The sequence below is a fragment of the Columba livia genome, chromosome 1, assembly GCF_036013475.1.
Source record: "Columba livia isolate bColLiv1 breed racing homer chromosome 1, bColLiv1.pat.W.v2, whole genome shotgun sequence".
NCBI classification, from domain to species: domain Eukaryota; kingdom Metazoa; phylum Chordata; class Aves; order Columbiformes; family Columbidae; genus Columba; species Columba livia.
In genome coordinates this window covers 30,195,426-30,215,415 of record NC_088602.1, presented here as the reverse complement: position 1 = coordinate 30,215,415, position 19,990 = coordinate 30,195,426, and positions in this window count along the sequence as shown.

The following is a 19,990-nucleotide window of genomic DNA, read 5'->3' as shown; positions in this document are numbered from 1 at the left end:
GGATTAACATTTTATAAAACTTGTTTTACACAAAAAACGTTTAAAAACCTCCTGACTCTCTAACAAACCCTTATCAGGAATTTTCTTAGAAAAATATTATACATGGACAATTGCAAAAATGAGAAGTGGAAGTCTGTTTTTGTTTCCAACATCTCCCTCCCTATCTCTTCATTGTTTATCTATGTACCATGTGGTGCCCTGAAGATATTGAGCCATAGGTCAAGTAGAGAGTAAACCAAGAGGAGATATATCACAACTTACTGCTAAAGAAATCGTATGTTGTGACATCTACTTTCATTACCTCTAGTACCTCTCATCTTATAACTAAAACCATGGCAAAATGGGTCTATTAAGTGTTTTTGACAGAGTTCTAGTGTGCATCCACAAATCCAAAGGTTCTTTTCCTGACACAGCTACTGTCTCATCTGCTTTGCTGAGTAAGTCTGAAGGGGCAGAAATGGATATAGGAGCTTTTGCCCCCTGTTCCAAGATGTGTAAGGAAAAGTGAAGTTTGTCCCTATCATAGTTCTGCTATAATTGAATGTATTTTTACAGTCAATAAGTTTTTCTCAATGAGTTAACCATCCTTTCAGGAAAATAAGATGGATAGCTGCTTATTTTAATCTGGCAGCACTTTGACCAAACACAGCATTTTTTCTGTTTCATGTAGCTCAAGGCTAAAAACCCAAAGAGCAAGAAAACTTCTTTCCCCCCTCCCTCCTTCCAAAACGCAAGTCAAGGTTTTGTGGGATTCAGCACAATCCCTGGGATTTATGTTGCACCTGTTGAATTCTCACAAGAAATATCAATTAAAATACTGTGACTTTGGAAGGAACGTAGGAAATCTGCAGGGAGACTCGAGCTCCATGGGTTTTCTGCACCTGCAGTGTTCTGCTGCCCCAGCTCGGTGCCTCTCAGGCCAGGAGGGGCTGCCGGGCCGCTGCCACGCGCCGTTCCGTCTCCATCAGCGCGTGGGGAGAAGCCCATTTCCCCCTGTCTGCGCCATGCTCACTGGTTTTTGTTTGAGTTGGCACCCACTGACAGCATCGGGATGATGAGGCATTGCAGACACAGTGCTGGAGCATTCGGTGGCACAGATTTGGAATATTCTCTCTGCCTTTAAGTGTCTGGACTGAGAGGGAGGAAGGGGAGGCTGAGATCTTGTAGTAGTTAGCTCCAAAGCCCAGACACACCTGATAATCATTTTTAAAAAGCTCAGGTGGCTGTGAGTCCATCCGCTTTTTTCCCCAGCAGATGATAGTGGGGTTTACCAGGAATGGTTGAGTTCTGCACTGCTGCTGGCTGCTGCTGTTGCTGTTTGCACATTACAGTGCTGGTGGGATGGTGGAGCAGGGCCTGAGGGAGCACCTGGGCTCAGGAGAGACCGCGTATCCAGGAAATGTGCTATATGTGTTCCCAGAATATGTTGATCTAATTTGAACATCTAATCACCTTTTTATTATTTTTTTTTTTTAATATGTGAACGATATTAAGGAGAACTCTGAATTGTTGTGGAGATGAATAAACACTTCTAAAAGATATGAGCCCTTCAGCTTCAAGGTGAAACCCAACCAGGAACTGATGAGGATTAGGAAGAAATTAGTCTCTGGGGAGAAGGCAATTGCACAGTGTCCCTTCATCATATACCTTGCACTTCTCTTGAGACAGTTCTGGAATTTGGTATGGGCAGAGGACAGATGCATATTCTGATCCACAAAACCCACTAAATGATCTGGACTTATAAACTTCACTGCTACAATAGGTAGCTTTTAGGGTACCCCTAGGGTACCCACCTTAGTGGAGGATGGGTTTCAACTCTCATCTCTTACAGGTCTGGCTTCACTATGATCTGAAAAGCTTTTTGGGGATATGTATCCCATGTCTTCAAGCTGTGCTAGAAGAGGATTCAATGCCTTATCAAGGAAAGAGCCCAAAGAAGAGAGCATCATTTTGTAGCTCTGACATTTGGGGAAAAGAGGTGTTGGGCTCCTGGCTGTGTCTCAGGACTGGCTTGGCTGGGGACAAAAAATTGGTTATAATCTAAGCGTAATGCAAACAAGGATTTGGATGCCGCCTATGTACTGCCCTCCCTCTACCCTAAATGACTGCTACAAACAATTATTCACTCTCTATTTATAGTAGTTTCTGGACAGGCAAAGTATTTCCAGCAACATGGCAGCAGGAGATGGAAGAACCATGGAGTGGTGTGGAGGGCATGCTCCTTGGTGCCCTCACAAGGGCAAACCAAGCAGGACATTCCCATTTGCCTCGGACAAATATGCTTGGGCTCTGCTGCTGCTGCCACATGGGAAGGTGGGCAGAGAGAATGAGCATCTCACTTATCCCTGTGCTATGGGAAATAGGAGTTTAAATCCTCTCACTCATATGTACTCAGATCTTGGTCCCTCCCTTCCCTAGTGGGGATATTAACTACCAGACTAATTAACAAAGCAGAGCAGGAATCATGGGAATGAACACCACTGAATAAAAGGTCAAGATGGAGCTTGAGCACTGGTCTTCCATACCGTGTAACTGCTGCTTGGTGCTTCCTCACTACCAGCTCTTCTGTAAAACCACCCAAAAAGATTATGGTTTTCTGCTGGTAGCTACCTTCACCATAGAAAGGAAGATGGAAGCTACCACCACCCCAGCATGGAGCTATTGAGGGCTGATTTGCTGCTGTACATATGCCCACAGGGATGAACCCCATGGGTGTTTAGGCAGAGAAATATTTGGATAATAGATGTTAATGGAGCTTAGGTGCTGAGCGATTATAGATCCTCAGAAGATTTCAGAGACCCATGCAAAATGCTCATGGATAACAAGCAGAGGCTTTCAGGAGCACAGTTTTGAGCATAGGCATGTGATTTCTTCCATGTAATTGTCCATTGTTTTGGCTAGATGGTGAACCTAAGGACAGCTGTACTGCCTTAGATCAGAGTAACCTGGGCCCGTATTCTAACTCCAAAAAGTGGCAGGGGATACCCCCAGTGTTTTCCCCAACTAAGGCTCATCCCCAGCATTTTGAGTCAGCTTGCAACTGCCCCCAAAATAGGCAACTCATCTGTCTGAATTGTGGCAATGGGGTTCACATTCATGGTGTCCCTCAGGGAAAAGAAAAACAGTAGCCGCAATGGGATGCCTGTTGACAAATGAGAACAGGCAAGTTGTAACATGTTTCCACAGCTTCTGACCATTCTCAACGTGGGACAGTATTTGTGCCAGCGAACTTCTTTTGTTTGTTTGTTTGTTTGTTTAGTACCTCATAGTGGGCCCCTCTCCAAGTGCTTGTCTACTCTCCCTTTAAATCCATGCATCCAGTGCCTTTTGGCAAAAAAATCCATGCCCACTCCCTGCTTGAAGAATTTCTTTTTTTTGTTTTCAACCTGGCTTCAGTCTTGTGCTGGAAGGGACAAGTGAGTAGTCAATCCTTCACAGCAGCCAGCATTTTGCAGACCTCTATCATATTTCCCCTAACTGTTCCTTTCCAGCTTCTTCCCATTGTTCTGCTACATGTTAGTGTCCCCACAGAGGGTCAGCTGGGATTGTCACTTGTTCTGAAAACACAGAGCCAGTGCAGTTCACTTATAAAATGATGAACACCTGAATTAGCATGGGTGGCTCAGCACTGGTGTGGTGGGGACAACCCCCTTGGCTGCTTCTGCTGGCTCACCTGTGGGGTCGGGACTTCGCAGCCAAGGGCCAGAAGCAGCAGCTGGACACTACAGCCTCTTCCACCAGTGTGGCTCTTCCTGTGGAGAACACTTGACCAGAATTAGGTGTATGTTCCTAGGATACAAATGTAAAAATATTTTCACTCTTGTATGTGTCATTCTGGAGAGACGTTTTGACCTCAGAACCAACCTTTTTATGTAACACCAACTAAACACACATTGCACCTAAGTGGGGATACTCTGTTAGAAATAAATGTGCTTCTTAAGCATTTGGAAGTGTAAAGGTGATATTTATAAAGTGACCAGAACACCCACTATGCACTGCACAAGCCAGTGAAAATAACAGCTGCTGAGTTTTATCAGCTTTAGAGCACCACAGGAGCAGCGCACAGAGCGGTTCATCTGCCATGTGTCAGTGCTGAGCACAGCTGACTAACGCACTGCCGTAACTAAAGACAGGGTAATCATATAGAGACTATAAGTAGATGATAAAATGAGTAGCAGTTTTATGGCTTTTCAAATGCTTTCTCCTAATATCCACATCTGTACTGTATTTGCGAGCGTAAAAGCAATGAAAATTCCTGCAGGACAAAATAACTTTATTCTTAAGAGTATACCTAGGGTGTTGTCTTCCCTCCAGCCCAGTGGTAAACATGTTGATGTTGGAGTAAAGAAAGGGCTGGTATTTTTCCTGCATGAGTGAGGTACAGCTTTATCATTCTGCATTAACTGTTTCAGAGGCTGTACACACTACTTTTTGTTCTTTTTTTAACTACTAACTGTGTTCTGACTGTCACAAAATCTTCTTTATAAAAAAATCTGAAACCACAAAGACATCCGCATAAAATCTAGGGAGTAAGATCTGACAGGAGCTGAAGAAAATGCTGTTACCTGAAGTGACAGTTTTGTTCTCAGAAGCATTTCCACCATAGAACGGCATTTTTTTTTTTTTTAATTTTCTGGATCTTTGAAAGAGATGTAAGTAGCCTTTTCTTCATAGGCAACATCAGGTAAACTAATTTAAGGTGCAGTTCAATAGACACTACAAGTTGGTATACAGAGGCATCGGTGCTGAAAGACACAGTCCCACCTTTGCCCAGTCCCACCTTGCTTTCCTGCTTCTGCTTTGCCTCCTTCCTTCTAGTTGTGCAAAGAACTCAGGTGAGAAGCTGAGAGGGGTTTAAGCTTACCCAGTGAAAAAAACAATCTTCAGGTGGATGCCCTCCCCAGGGCAGCTCATTTTGCAGACACGCAGACTGCTGTGCTCACATGGGGAGGAATGCTTTAGGACAAGAACAAGGGACAGGAGATTGGGGGTTATTTTTCTTAGTAACAGGTTAGCCAATTTACAACGTTCCTCAGACTGCTACCACAACTAACCTAACAGTAGCAATATTAATACTAGCCAGGAACAAGTGACACTACTTATATATTTATTAAAAGCCACAAATAAATATAGTCCTGTGTCTTCAGAAGTGGAGATATGAGAACGGTGTCTTCAGAAGTGGGGATGTGAGAACGGTTTATGTGTTTCTGAAAGTCTAAATACACATTTTTGGCATGGAACAGAGTTGCTAGAGGCTCAGTCTCACCTGTGCTAACTACAGTTCACTTTGCAGATGTGCTGAAAGATGGTTCGTGTGTTAAGAGCAAGTGACTCATAATTGGACCTTCTGGGAAGCATTATGGGTCACCTAAATTCAGCAAGGAATTCAGAGGGAGGAAATTGAGCTTAAAAGAGCTGAGGGATGTGGGTTTGTGCTGCACACAGGATATCAGGTGGCAGGAGGAGGAACTGACTCTGACCAGAGGGTCCTGGAAAAGAGCCTGTCTTGGTAAGGACAGACCTGCAAGGCTCCTAGTGAGGATGTGAGCTGGCTGGGAAGGTGGGAGGGAGTCTCTGGAGAATTTTGAACTTTGCATTAATGAAGCTGGCTTCCAAAGGGGGAACATTCTTGGGAAAACAGGAAGAGAAAGAGGTTGAAGCAGAGCCAAATATTAAGCTGGGTGAACAACAGGATTCATAAATCTGTGTGCAGTTTTTACCCACTCTACCAGAATCCTGGTCATGAAAGAAAACGGAGCTTTCACATCTGAAATCTGCTTAGTTTAAATGTGTGTACACTCAGCTAAGCAGCCAAACTAGAGTTAAGGGTTAGTGATTGCAAACAGTGATCTGTTTAAGTTTACAGGAGAAAGAATGAATAGAATAGAATAGAATAGAATAGAATAGAATAGAATAGAATAGAATAGAATAGAATAGAATAGAATAGAATAGAATAGAATAGAATAGAAGACTGTTCCAGTTGGAAAGGACCTACAATGCTCATCTAGTCCACTGTCTGACCAGTTCAGGGTTGACCAAAAGTTAAATCATGTTGTTAAGTGCATTGTCCAAATGACACAAACCCTGATGGGCTTGGGGCATCAACCACTTCTCTAGGAAGCCTGTTCCAGGGTTTGTCCACCCTCTCAGTAAAGAAATGCTTCCTAATCGCTTGTCTAAACCTCCCATGGTGCATCTTTGAACAATTCCTATGTATCCTCTCACTGGATCCCAGAGTGAAGAGCTCAGCACCTCCTTACACTTCCCCTCCTCAGAAAGCTGAAGGGAGCAACGAGATCACCCCTCCCAGCCTCCTTTTCTCAAAACTAGACAAGCCCAAAGTCCTCAGCCACTCCTTATAGGATATTCCTTCCATCCCTTTCATTGGCTTTGTTGCTCTCCTCTGGATGCATTCAAGGACTTTTGCATTCTTAAAGAAACAAGGTCAGGTCAGGTGAATAAGAAGGACAAGACACATTCTTCACCTAACAAAAGAGGCTGAGTTGGGCCTTCAGAGTGAGGCGTGGATAAAGCTACATATCAACAAAAACACTAGTAAGTCTGCTTTCAGTATTGTACCCTTGCTTGCTGTTTATGCACGTGCACTGGGTAAGTGGTCTACTGAGTACATGTTCAACAGTAGATTACTAATTTTAGCTGGATAAAACTTAAGTGTACTGCTCTGAATATTTTCCCTCTTGTCAATGGAGAAAAATGCAAGCTCACAAGATGACATATTCTGCTGCCAAACTACCATGAAGCTCTCTATAAATGACATTTCTAGATGACATTTTCACACCTCAAACCAGGTATCTCTTTTCTAGAAGGCTGAGATCAAGTAGGTGATCCTTACCGTAGAAGCTGCTTTTCTTCACTCATTGTGATTTTTTAAAAAATGCAAAACTAATTCCTGAGACACCGAATGTAGCTTGCAGTCACTAATATTGATCTGTAAGTACATTTCAATTGCCCCCCAATTATTTATTTCTGCATATACACAACTTCCACTTTTATGATAGCAGCTCCCACTGGATTTGACCACAGAGGTATTGTTTTGCCACAGATGGTCCCATGATACATGAGTTCATCCAAATCTGCTGTTTGAAATGAGCATATGAGGGGCCAATTCATTGAGCACAATTTATTCCAGATCTTTACAAAAATATATTATGCTCTTGAGCCCATACAGATGTGTAGCCAATAGGGAGCTGTCTGGCTACACAAGTTTTTATATATTTTTCAACTAAATCAGAAATCCAAATGCAAAAGTCAGCACTCAGGGATGTCTACATGGATTTGTGACTCTCTTGCCTGAGTTCTAAGGTTATAAACCAACAAAGGGATTAAACTCATATGTACGTTTTTTCTTTATGTGACAGACCTAAGATGTATAATATTGCTCGTTTACAGAATCAGAGAACATATAAATGGGAAAGGTTTCTTCAAATTGTTGAGGTAAAATCCTGGCCCTTTTGAAGGTAGTTTTAGACTGGTTTTGATAGCACTCAGTGTCATCATTTTTCACAGGAAGACATCTTTTCTGCCAACTCTGATGTTTTCCCATATGTATTTTATCGTCCATTCCAGCTTAAATACACCCAGAAATAGGACATATGCTGGCAATCTTGATGCATATACTAACATAAACCAAAGTTATTTAATAAAACTGCAATAAAATTCATTTTATTCAGTCCTTTTAGAAAGCCATGTGTGGAAGAAATGGAAGACAGTAGCAAAGCGACGCTGTTGGCAGTGAAAGCACAAATGCTGTGTTTGCTTGGACCCACAGGAGCACATCCAAGGAAAATTATAGCTCCATATATGTACACATTAAGCTCCCGAATCCTGTTGTGCCCCTCCTTCTGACCCTGGGGGTGCCCTGCCCTCGTCAGAGGTGAAAACCAAAACCACCAACAGCTAATGAGGTACTTAGCCAAATAAATGTGGACCATGTCACACTCGTGGCCAAGCCCTCATGCCAGAAAGGAGGGTCTAGACTCGTGGCAGCCACATCTTTGGGAAGCAGGAGCCTTAGCAGCAAGAAGGTAGGCACAGGCCTGAACTTTGGGCCCTGGGTAACACGGACCAGTGTTACCCTTGTGGATAACCAGCTGCCCCTGCTAGCAATTGCAGTTTCAGGAAGAGGGAAATGCTGAATTATTGTGTTTCCATCCATCCATCCCTGCTCTTGCTGCTGGAGAGCTGCCCTGAGCTGGGAGCACAGCACAGTACACTCAGCAGGCAGCACAAGCTCTCTTCATATCTGTGAAAAAGCAGCACAGGTTAAAACCGGTAGTGGTGTGGAACATTTGGCCCCATGTGCCTTACAGGTAGGACCTCCTTGCCCAAAGATGTTAACTGCTGGCAGCAGACACAAGCTGTGCAATACCATCTCTGAGTATTTCTGCAGTGCAAAGGAAAGGAGGACCAGGAGCAAGCTCCTGTACCAGGCTCTCAACTACCCTTACTACTTACTACTTTATTTTCTCTCTGGCTATATTTTGGACCTCTCCAAATAGCTCTGTCCAAGACAGTGCCCAGGCAGAGCTGTGGTGAAGCCTGTACCAGCTTTGCATCTCTCCATCTTCTATCATTCTTTAATGCTGTTTGAGCAGGTTTTTCATCCTCAGACTCCCCCATATGCTTTTACATCACAGCCCAGGACATGAAATATGGACCTCACTGTCTTGCTGCAAAAACATAACTCTGGTGGGCTGCAGCCTTGGCCTTGCACTATTTCAGAAACTTTGAGCTGAGCACAGAATGATAATGACACCTGATGGCAAGGTGTTTCACCAGGCTTGCAGGAGATCTTGAGCCAAGTTGGTATGGATGCAGTTTGTTCATGAGGAGGCTTGTCCCATGCAGTGTAGATGAAAGCCAGGTGGTGACTTCTAAACAGGCACTATTAACCCAGTTAGATCTTGTGTCAGGGTCCGGATTGACAGAAATTGGAAAAGATTGTATCTGTTCCAACTTTCAGATGATGCCCTGACTTCCCTTTAGCCTAGGGTGCTTTTCAAGGAAACCCTGGGTTTTCTTGGGGTTGTTGTTGGTGTCACACACCCTACAGCTGGGCAGTGCTGGTGACTACCATATAGGGCCATAGAGGCTGACATAGAGAGCACACTGAGGAAGCTCCAGAACAGACAGTCCCTGAAATCCAGGATCTCACCGTTGCCTAACTCAAGAAGAAGGAAGGCTGTCTCTTTTACAAATGTCAGGAAGAATCCAGGCTGAGTATGTAAGGCCTGGGAGAAAAGTCTTATATTTGCAGTTAGTTTTTCAGTGTAGGAAGAAGTGATGACAGCCTGTTCACTTCCATCCAAATCCCTCTGTCATCTGGTCCTGGGAGAGGACTAGGGTCTCTACATGGGGCACACTATATTTTTAATCCAATTATAATATGGCTCAGTTTCTGTCCTACAGCTCAAGCTTAAGCATGAATACAATTAGACAACAACTGAGTTTAACAGCTATACCCATAAACTTGATGGTTCACATAATTTAGATGGGAGTTTCCTTGGAGATTTGCTGGAAATACTGAAGTTCACATTTTGATTTGGTTTTGTTTTTTCCAAAGGCAAAAACGAAAACTAAAGCTCTTTTGCAAAGGTTATAAATACAAAGCCAATTTCTCTAGAATGACAGGCCTGTGCAGTGCATGGTTTTATCTTCCAAATGTTGTGAACTGCTGTTAAGTTCAGTGTGGTTGCAGTTTGCAGGATTGGGCCTAGACCCATGGAAGTGCATGCAAACCATTTCCCAAATCTAATGTTACCTATTTCCACACAACAGTTTTTAATTAAGTGCGCAACAATCAAATATGCAATTTCTACAGGCAAATTGAAGAATGTGAATACAAAAAAAAAAAAAAGGTCAGTGCTGTTGAACTGTTTGATGACAGAAGTCAGACATGTGCATACACGGAAGGGTAAAGATGACCTGGTTGTCTTAGGAGGAGCAACACGAGATGAGAGAATTTGTGTAGCTACCTTGCCAGCCCCAACCATATCAGAGCTACATCTGACCCTGAAAGTACCTTACAATATAGTCCTTGAAAAGGAAAAGAAAAATCTCAGTTACTGACAACTTCCTAGTGCTTGCTGTAGGTGATTTACTTTTTAATGTCATTAAAAATTAACATCCCATTACTATAATATGAAAATAACCCCAAATTTAATTTTCTTTTTGCTGCCTTGTTAATCTAATGTAATACATTTTGGGCAGGTAAGCATTTACAAAACATAATTCAATCAAGCTGCTACAGCTAAGGTATGCCCCCGACCAAAGAGCACTGAGTTCCGTAGTGTGGAAATTTAGACAAAATACAATGTTCTGTAACCTGAGCCAAATCCAGTTGGCAGCCAGTCATGAGTGGTGTTCCCCAGGGCTCAGTACGGGGCCCAGTTCTGTTTAATCTCTTTATCAATGAACTGGACAAGAAGATCGAGTGCACCCTTAGTAAGTTTGCAGATGACACCACATTGGGTGGGAGTGTTGATCTGTTTGAGGGTAGGGTAGCCATACAGAGGGATCTGGACTGGTTGGATTGACAGGCGGAGGTCAGTTGTGTGAAGTTCAACAAGGCCAAGTACTGGGTCTTACACTTGAGTCACAACAACCCCACGGAGCCCTACAGCCTCAGGGGAGAGTGGCTGGAAAACTGCCTGGCAGAGAGGGACCTGGGGGTGTTGATTGGCAGCCGACTGAATATGAGCCAGCAGTGTGACCAGGTGGCCAAGAAGGCCAGCAGCATCCTGGGTTGTATCAGGAATAGTATGACCAGCAGGACTAGAGAAGTGATTGTGTCCCTGTACTTGGCACTAGTGAGGCTGCACCGCGAATCTGTGTTCAGTTTTGGGTCCCTCAGTACAAGAAAGACATTGAGGTGATGGAGGGAGTTCAGAGAAGGGCAATGAAGCTGGTGAAGGGTCTGGATCACAAGTCTGATGAGGAGCAGCTGAAGAAACTGGGGCTGTTTAGGCTGGAGAAAAGGAGACTAAGGGGAGACCTGATCGCTGTCTACAACTATCTGAAAGGAGGTTGTGGCATGGAGGGTGTTGGTCTCTTCTCCCAAGTAGCAAGTGATAGGACAAGACGAAATGGCCTCAAATTGCACCAGGGGAGGTTTAGATTCAATATTAAGAAAAATTTATTCACAGAAAGGGTTGTCATTGGAACAGGCTGCTCAGGGAAGTGGTTGAGTCACCATCCCTTGAGGTGTTTAAAAGGCATTTAGGTGAGGTTCTTAGGGACATGGTTAAGTGCTAGAGTTAGATTATGGTTGGGCTTGAGGATCCTGAGGATGTCTTCTAATCGAAATGATTCTATGATTCTATGAATTAAGGCAATGGTATGCTTAAAAAGAATCAGATTCTATTAGATGTTGTGAAAGGGTTATACAACACACATGTATGTCTTAGTCCTGTTCATGTAAGCAAGATGTTATAATTTTCTTATATAGTTGGAGGAAGTAGTTAATTTTCCCCTGTAGATCTTAATTCACATGTTTGAAGTTGTAATGGGCTATTGGACTTTTATAGTGAGTCTTCTGTATCTTCACTCACCTGAATGTGCCATGGTCAGTCTGAATATCAGTAGGAAGAAGTAAAAAGTCCAAGGGTGTAATTTTCTACTTTCCATTACAGAAAAAAAAAAAAAAAAAAAAGGAAACTTTAGGCTCTGGCTGACTTCATTTGAACCATTCTAAATTTTACTTACCTATAGTTTCATACCGTGTGGTGGGTTATTTAGAGTTTATATTATGGATGGTTATACTTGGTTAATGAAAGAACATTCATAGAAAAGACATACACTGGATACAATACCAAGTCTATCTCTTCCCAAGTAGAAAAAATTTGCAGAAAACTTCCCCACGACACCTCCTCCCAAAGATCTGGGACGCTGTCCAGGTATCTGTCTGCTTTTTCTCTGAATTTTCCATCCAGAGCTTGTGAGATGTATGTAAAGCTAATTCTGTAGGTCATTCTCCTGGCAGAGCCAGAGCGAGTTACACAGGGCTCCCAGACCAGACTGGGCAGTCAGCTCAGCAGGTAAATGGGAAACCAGACAGAACAGCCAGATGGACACCAGATTTCTCTGAGTTCACCTTTGGCTTTCACAGAACACACCCTGCTAAATGAGTTTCAGTACTGGGCCTCAAAAAAGGTGGCAAGGAAGAAAAAGCCTGGGTCAGCTGCAACCTCCAAGGAGGATGCTGTGCAGTAATGCATCCAAAGATACCTGCAGAGGGCTGACAGATGAGACACAGGGCTATGGCAGACCAGAGCCTGTCTGGGCAGCAGCTGGAAACCAGGTGAGATACAGCAGCACATCTCAGACAACATAATGTGGTTATGTCTAGGCAATGATGTGGGGTCCTTACTATTTTCTTATAGTGACTTGTAATTAAATTTTCCAAGTGAGTTTAAATAACTCTTAACTGGCTAAATAAATAACCTAAAATGAGACATTTAATGAGAATTTCCCAAATGGAAACGTCAGGTTGTTTGTTTTGTTTTGCCTTGCTTTTTACAAAATCAGTGTTTTCCGGTGTTGGTGTTACAGAGAGAACCTTTTCTTGTGTGGAAGGTCAACCCAAGCAGAAAATTCCCAACAAGCTCTAGGCTTAAAGTTGTTTTCTTTTCAGCCTCTGAGATCCTAAAAAGCACACACTGGAGCTCCCATGGCTTTTCACCGCATTTCATACTGGCTCATTTGTCTCACTGTTTATGTAGATGGGGGTTGCTAAGAAGTCTTTTTCTGGACCATTCCATCTCAGATGTCTGGGACACTTTTTACTCCTCCGTTTTGAAATCAAAGTGAAAGGATATTTTCTGCTCTCTTTTCAGTTCTTATCATCATGCCAAAAGCTGTCTTGAATTATGCAGCTTTTGTAAAACTCCTCGAAATGTGTTTATATAAGAACACACCGTAAAAATTGAAGTGAAAGGACCAAATCCTGTGCTGTACTTACTCTCCATTGACGAGGTACTCAGGGGAAGCCTGAATGGCAGCATGTGAATAAAGGCAGAACAGAGATTAAATTATTCTCAAGGGGAGTTGAGGCACCATGGACAGTCAATGCAGATTCCTAACATAGTGTCCTATGGATCCCATATGTAATGGCGTAGAGACAGTTCATTCTGGAAACAGACACAAAATAAAGATCAAACTTCTCACTCACTTGCAAGAGAAACTCCTGTCATTTTTGTAGCAGTTATATGTAGAAAATTTGGATACTGGTAAACAAAACAGTTAACCTTCTCTTTAACAACTGGCTTCCTCCTGGCTAGTGCACTAGTACTGCCCAGTGTGTCATACACGCTGGGTCGTGGCTGGGGAAGTCACTACGTGAGAGAGCAAGTCCCCTGTGTGGGTTTGTACCCTCCTGGGAGAAAAGCACTCAGGCTTGTGAATGCCTTCCACAACCATAAATCTTGAGGGTCACCATACTCCTTTTTCTATAACACCCTTTGGCACTGCCATTGCCAACTAAGTTTTAATTTATTTTTTTTTAACTAAAATAAAATCACTACAGTCTTCTTACTGCAAACACTGCCTTCTGACCACAGCCATTGAGCCCCCCTGCTTTTAGCAGGGCATAGATAACAAAGAATCTGGAGGTGTTGAAAACATATAAAACCCAGGGACTTAGGATCTCCCCAGAGAGGACAGATATTCTAATTTCTACTCAATTAAAACTTATCTTTTAAAATGTCAGGGCCAGACCCACAATTTATGGAAGCAGACATGTTTACATAAGCATCTGTGAGGATTCATGCCAGATGAGGGACTGGGTCTAGAATTTGAGCCATTTCAAAGAAATCCTTAATGAAACATATCTCAGCTTATGCTTCTGATCATGAAAAACCACACACATGAAACTTCAAATATGAATTTTGTTAAACGCTTAATTTATTATTGTAGCAGATGTAATCAGTTAACATTTTGTGGCAGTGGGCTTTTGTCACATTTGATGTTCTGTTTATTCCAAAGAAACTGGGAGGCCATCTTTGTATGAGACTCTACTGGAAGGCATAAATGTGCCATAGCAGAATTCATGAGGGCAGAAGAGCCCATCCTCTGAATCTCCCCTATGAAATGACAGCTCAGTCATACTATTAATGTTTACATAGCTCTCAGGGTGTCCAGGCATTTTTAAGGCAAGTTGTAAGTCTATCTCTCACTTGAGAGAGTTTACAGCGTAAAAGTGGCACTAGCCACATCTCCACCTTCTTGCTCCATGTGGGAGCTGTCCTGTGGGGGAGAGCAAAGATCTCACTGGCTTGAAAAGCCTCCCTTGTAGAAACCATGAAGAGCACCTGGATGACACACCACTCACCAGCCACACTTGACTGGCCTTAACTCACCTTCCACCCTCACCCCAAGGCCACACAGGGTGATTATAAGGGACTTCAGCCTTCTGCTGGGAAAGAGACTGGAACAGAAAAGGGTTGTGTGACTTTCTTGTCCTCCCATATATCTGCTTATCATCATCGCATCACCACAATACTGCATCAGCACAGGACTGACCCTCTCTGGGGCCTCTCACCTTCCAAGCAGAGCTGCTCTGTGCAGTGATAAGAAGCTTCCCTGCTCCTTACTATCTTATAAACAGAGGATAAAGCTTGGCCTTATGCATGTGACTTTCCCTGATTTTTGAGATACTGACACAATGCGTATTTGCAAAGACTGTTCCTTCCTCTGACCGTCTGAGTACAGTGTTCGAGAGAATATGTATATTTGGATATGTGAGATCAAAGACTTAAGCGAACAAAGGCTCCAACAGAAAAACAATAAATAGAAGACACTTGTAAGAGCTGAATGCAGTTGAAAGCACGAAGAATCTGAGGATAAATACAGGTTCCTGTGCAGCTGCATGCTCGAAGGAAGAGATCAACCATAGATACAACAGTTAAGCACAAAGGCAGTGTGCTACGAAGTGTTCACAAAACCATGTTCTTCCAGGAGTGCATGAAGTAGGATCTGAACTGAGCACTGCAAAAAATCTGAGCCAGCACTAAGAAAAAGCAATGAAAGTTCCCACTGAGCTTTGAAAGGACCTAGAACAAGCCACAAAGACCAGAGATTAATTTTCCCAACCTGTCAGGTCTTGCACAAAGTTACCACATGTGGTTTGCCAGTCTGCTGGCCCAGCACAGCCTTTCCCCTCTGGTACCGAGGGACTGTTGACCCATTGACTGATAGGCAAGAGATTTCAAAGGACCACTTTTCTGCAAGGCACAAGAGCACACAGAGTTACTGAGAGATGATGTGTCCATGGATTTTCAGCTAATATTCTCATATTGGGTCTTCCATGTGGTGGTTTACCTCTGTCTCAGCAGAGTCCAGCTGTGATGCAAAGCTGCAATGCAATTAAACATAAAATCACCTCAGAAAATCCCTGCCAAACCCTTAGACGTATTACGCTGACCCTCAGCTAACTCTTAACTTCCTACTTCATTCTTTCTGAAAAAATAACCTAGCAATTTGATTCTTATATTTTGTTTCCTGCTAAATCTTCCAGTTCATTTACCCCAGAAAAGAAAAACTCCTTTGCTTTAGCTATAATTAAATATTTTGAACATACATGCACCCTAAACCAGTTGTCTGAAAATCTCTACTGATGTACCTGGTAATTTCTAGAGAATAGCTTAATTTGGCATTAAATTAGAAAGACAGGTGTAGAAATGCCTGAATTTGTGCACTTTTAAGCTCATAAAGAACAGGATTGAACAATGCTACCAGAACTCATGCCACAAACAGCAGTAACTCTGTTCACAGAGCAAAGTAATTGAAGTAATAGAACAAAACACACATGCAGACTGAGAAACGTTTGCCTGAACTAATGCAGAGCACGGCAAATAAGGTGTCTCAAAGCAAGATACACACAAAAATTAAGATGTGCAGAAAACAGAGGAACTAACACATTGCAGGAATTGTATATTTTTCAGCACAGGATCCCATGCAGGTCTAGGGGCTACGTGCTTTACAGGAATCTGTCCGGTTAGTGCCTTGACACTGCTGGTTCTTATCTACACGCTGCCGGAATGCCTGGTGGTTCTAGTTTGCAGTTCATAAAAGCAGTAACACTGAAAGCAACATTTTATTTGTGACCCATTGTGTTCCCATTTTCCCACTGAAAAAGCCTAAAAAAACATTATGACATTTGTGCAGGAGAAATTGTAATACCTCATCCTTTTTATGCACGTTCACTATCTTTTCTTATTGTTTCCCTTGGGTATTTTCTGTTAAATGAAAAATAACAAGAGAATACAATTGAGCAAATATTATTAAATACTAAAATTTAAAAGTACAATGATTATACAGTTAAGTGTCAGTTAGACAGCACAGAAACCCTAATGCATATACGAGAGAAGTTTAAATTCTGATGCTTTGGGCTGAGTAAGACTGCATAGACTGAGAGTCCAGGCTCATACAGTGTGGCCTCCTAATAATTTCTTTTGAAACGTTAAGGGTATGGGATATGTACCTCCACAATAAAGATGGGCATGAACATCGTGTTCTTTAAAACAGCATTTGAAACTCCTTTTCTTCCAGAAACATCCTGACTTGCCACTCAAAGTAGGATTTGTCTCCTATAGGTGTCTACACACAGGTGTTTATCTGAGAGCATGTTGTGTAAGTTGCTGTTGTAGCCAGCTGAATTCTGGTTAGTACAGTCAATGGAGCTCTTTCTGGTGCCTAGATAGAGGTATCTAGTTGAGATTCTTGAGTACCAGGGCTGACAGATATGATGCACGGATGTGATGGGATTTTTGGCAAGCCCGAATCCTGCTGCAGCAGCAGTGGGATTCTACATGATACCCTTTACAATCTCAAATCACTCTTGACTGTGTTTCAGCAACTCAGTGAAACCCACCGACTTCTGGTTTTGGCTTTACTCTGATTTTAATAATTGCACTTTTCAATGTACGATGCTGTGCTGCAAAGCAATGAGTATGGATATCGCCTTACAACCAGGAAAAAAAAAAAATCTCAATGTTCCTTCAACCTAAAGACTGCTCTAGTGCTGGTGGCAGCCCTGCTTTGAGAGAGAGGTTAGACTATATGACCTGGTGACCTCCAGACGTCTCTTCCAACCAAATTTTCTATGATGCTATGGGCCTGGCCTATTCAGTCCTACACCACACAGCATCTTTCTAATCTCTTCATGAGGTCTGCTCCACTCTTGAGTTGAACCAGAAGTCAGTATTTACATTCTTCATGGCTTTCCTGTGTGAGTTTGAGTTGGTTCAGCAATTCCCCAGGCCATGGGATGTGTCTCTGTTTACATTCGTAAAGGGTCCGGCACACCCTCTGTGCCATGCAGAAACACAGTGTCTCAAGAGACTGCAAATGTTCTTCGACAGTGTCTAACTATATAGAGGCCTTATATAAAAAATATCTCACTGACTTAAGGAAAACTAGGTGTGGCCTTAAAGCTGAGCATATATTTAAGTGGTTTTCAGAGCACAGATAATAAAGAAAACAGCAAGTATTGATTTTAACCAGATCAAGATTCTCATTCTCCCAGGAGCAAAACCTTCATGATTGTGACAATTAATTGAATTTATATAATCTTATGACATGTTCGAGCTGTTAGGAAGTGTGACAGTGGTCGGCTACTAACGGAAGGAGACAAAGGTGTGGGCCTGACTGTGAGGTCCCAGCTGTCCCAACTTCTTGACTGTTAGTTCTTTTCCTGCCTTAGCTCCAAATAGCTCACTCCAGAACAAACCCACCAGAGAGAAAGAGAAGAGCTGTAAGCAGGGTTAATGGGGGCACTGATGGTTCCTAACACTCTTTTACTTTGCAGTAGGAACAGCCTAAGAGGTCAACACTGACGAGAGAAGCCTAGAATCATAGAATGTACTGAGTTGGAAGGGACCCACAAGGATCATCGAGTCTAACACCTGTCCCTGCACAGGACAACCCCACAGTTCACACCATGTGTCTGAGGGTGTTGTCCAGTCTCTTCCTGAACACTGTCAGGCTTGGGGCCGTGACACCTCCCTGGGGAGCCTGTTCCAGTGCTCCACCACCCTCTGGGGGACGAACCTTTTCCTAATGTCCAACCTGGACCTCCCCTGCCACATCTTCCTGCCATTCCCTCAGGTTCTGCCATTGATCACTAAAGAGAAGAGTTTGGTACCTGCCCCTCCTCCTCCCTTTGTGAGGAAGCTGTAGCCACCATGAGGTCTCCCCTCAGTCTCCTCCAAGCTGAACAAAACAAGTGACTTTAGCCGTTCCTCATTTGGCTTCCCTTCCAAACCCTTCACCAGCCTCATAGCCCTAGAGATCCTTGGGCTAAAAGGTATCACAAAGGCTGTACCCAGAAGCTGCAAGCAACAGTGGAAGGGGAGAAGGAAGGGGTGGATAATCCCAGTGTGGTAGGTGTGCCAGGAAGAAAGCACCCCAGGGGTGTCCAGCTTCAGGGGGGCCGTATTGCACAGTGTCATGGTGAATACTGGTACAACTAGAACAGCTGCATCAGCAATAATGCAACAGAAAGACCCGGGATAGGAGATTTATACGTCATTTATCCTTTTCACCTGAGAAATTAATTTCAGAACAGAATGTAATAGCTGGATGTAACCAAACAGACATCCAGCTTAATACTTGTATTTATAATATCTGATAACGATATATTTTTTGGAGAACATAGTGTTGGATTCTCAGTTGACTCATTTGTTGTGCAAGTATCTATTAGATTTCCAACTACTGAGATTTATTTCTTTTCATTAAAAGTTGTCATCATTATTAATATGGTCAAGAACATAAGTAACATTGGGAAAAATAAGTATTAAAGACTAAGAAAAAATAGTCGAGTCAATAAGAAGAGAAGAAAATAAAAATATGTTGTACATATTAAAAATGAAAACAATTGTTATAAATATAATGGCCTTAAATGTTTGCTTTTATGTGACAGATGTTTTTAACAAAATGTCTGTGTTGGCAGTTTGAGCACACTTATGATTTTAATTTGTGTAATATTCCCTTTTAGTATTGATGTCTATTTACAACATCTGTGAAGGGTCTGTAACCTGAATGTGACAGGGAAAAACTAACAGACTGCTATTGGAATCTTTCCACTGGGTCCATGTAACAGACTATTAACAAAAATCTTAAATAGCTATTCTAATAATCAACAGCAATCTTACGCAAATTATAACAGACCCAAAGGACCCGATTAACTTTAAAATGCCTTACAGACCTGAAACATAAATTTTGCTCCTCCTGCCTTCCTCTGTAGAGTCGAAATCGGATCATGTCACAGGCACTGGTTTTAGCTAGGCACACACAAAATCAGTATGCAAGGCAGGCTGCAGATATGCAGGCAGGGTTCTACTTTCTTGACAAGGAAAGCACATTTCTGAATATTGAAATTAAGTGTAATCTTCTTTATTTTTTTTTTCCCCTGTTGCTCTTCTATAAATCTCCAGCTGGAATTCTCATTCCGTAACGACTTCTTTAACCACCTGGAACTTGGACAACCTCCTGGCATGGAGAGGCACTAATATGTCGATGAAACGCTGCTGTCACAGTGATACCACTGATAGAGTTAGATAAAGGATTTCTGCTTCAGGAAAGCCAAGTCTTACTTACCAAGATGATTTCAGAGCACAGGGAAGTGTGAATGATGGAATATGAGCTGTCATTTGCTATTAATTGATTAATATTTGCATGAAAATTCAAAATGTTAACTATTATTGTTATGTCCCAGAGGTCTTTTCCACAGAGTTCTTGCTTGTTCACGCCTTCTAAATCAGGAGCCAAGATTCCCCCAATCTTTTGCCACTTAGGCACTCTCTTCCCCTTCCCTCCCACACATACCCTTTGTTTGACCCCATCTATACTACAATAACTATTTAATTAACAACAGTTGTTAAATTTGTTTATGGCCTAACCTTATAACACAGTTTGGCTGGCCAGTTAGGACGGAGCCAAAACTGGGTTTTATATCTAGGTTAAGAAAAAAGCC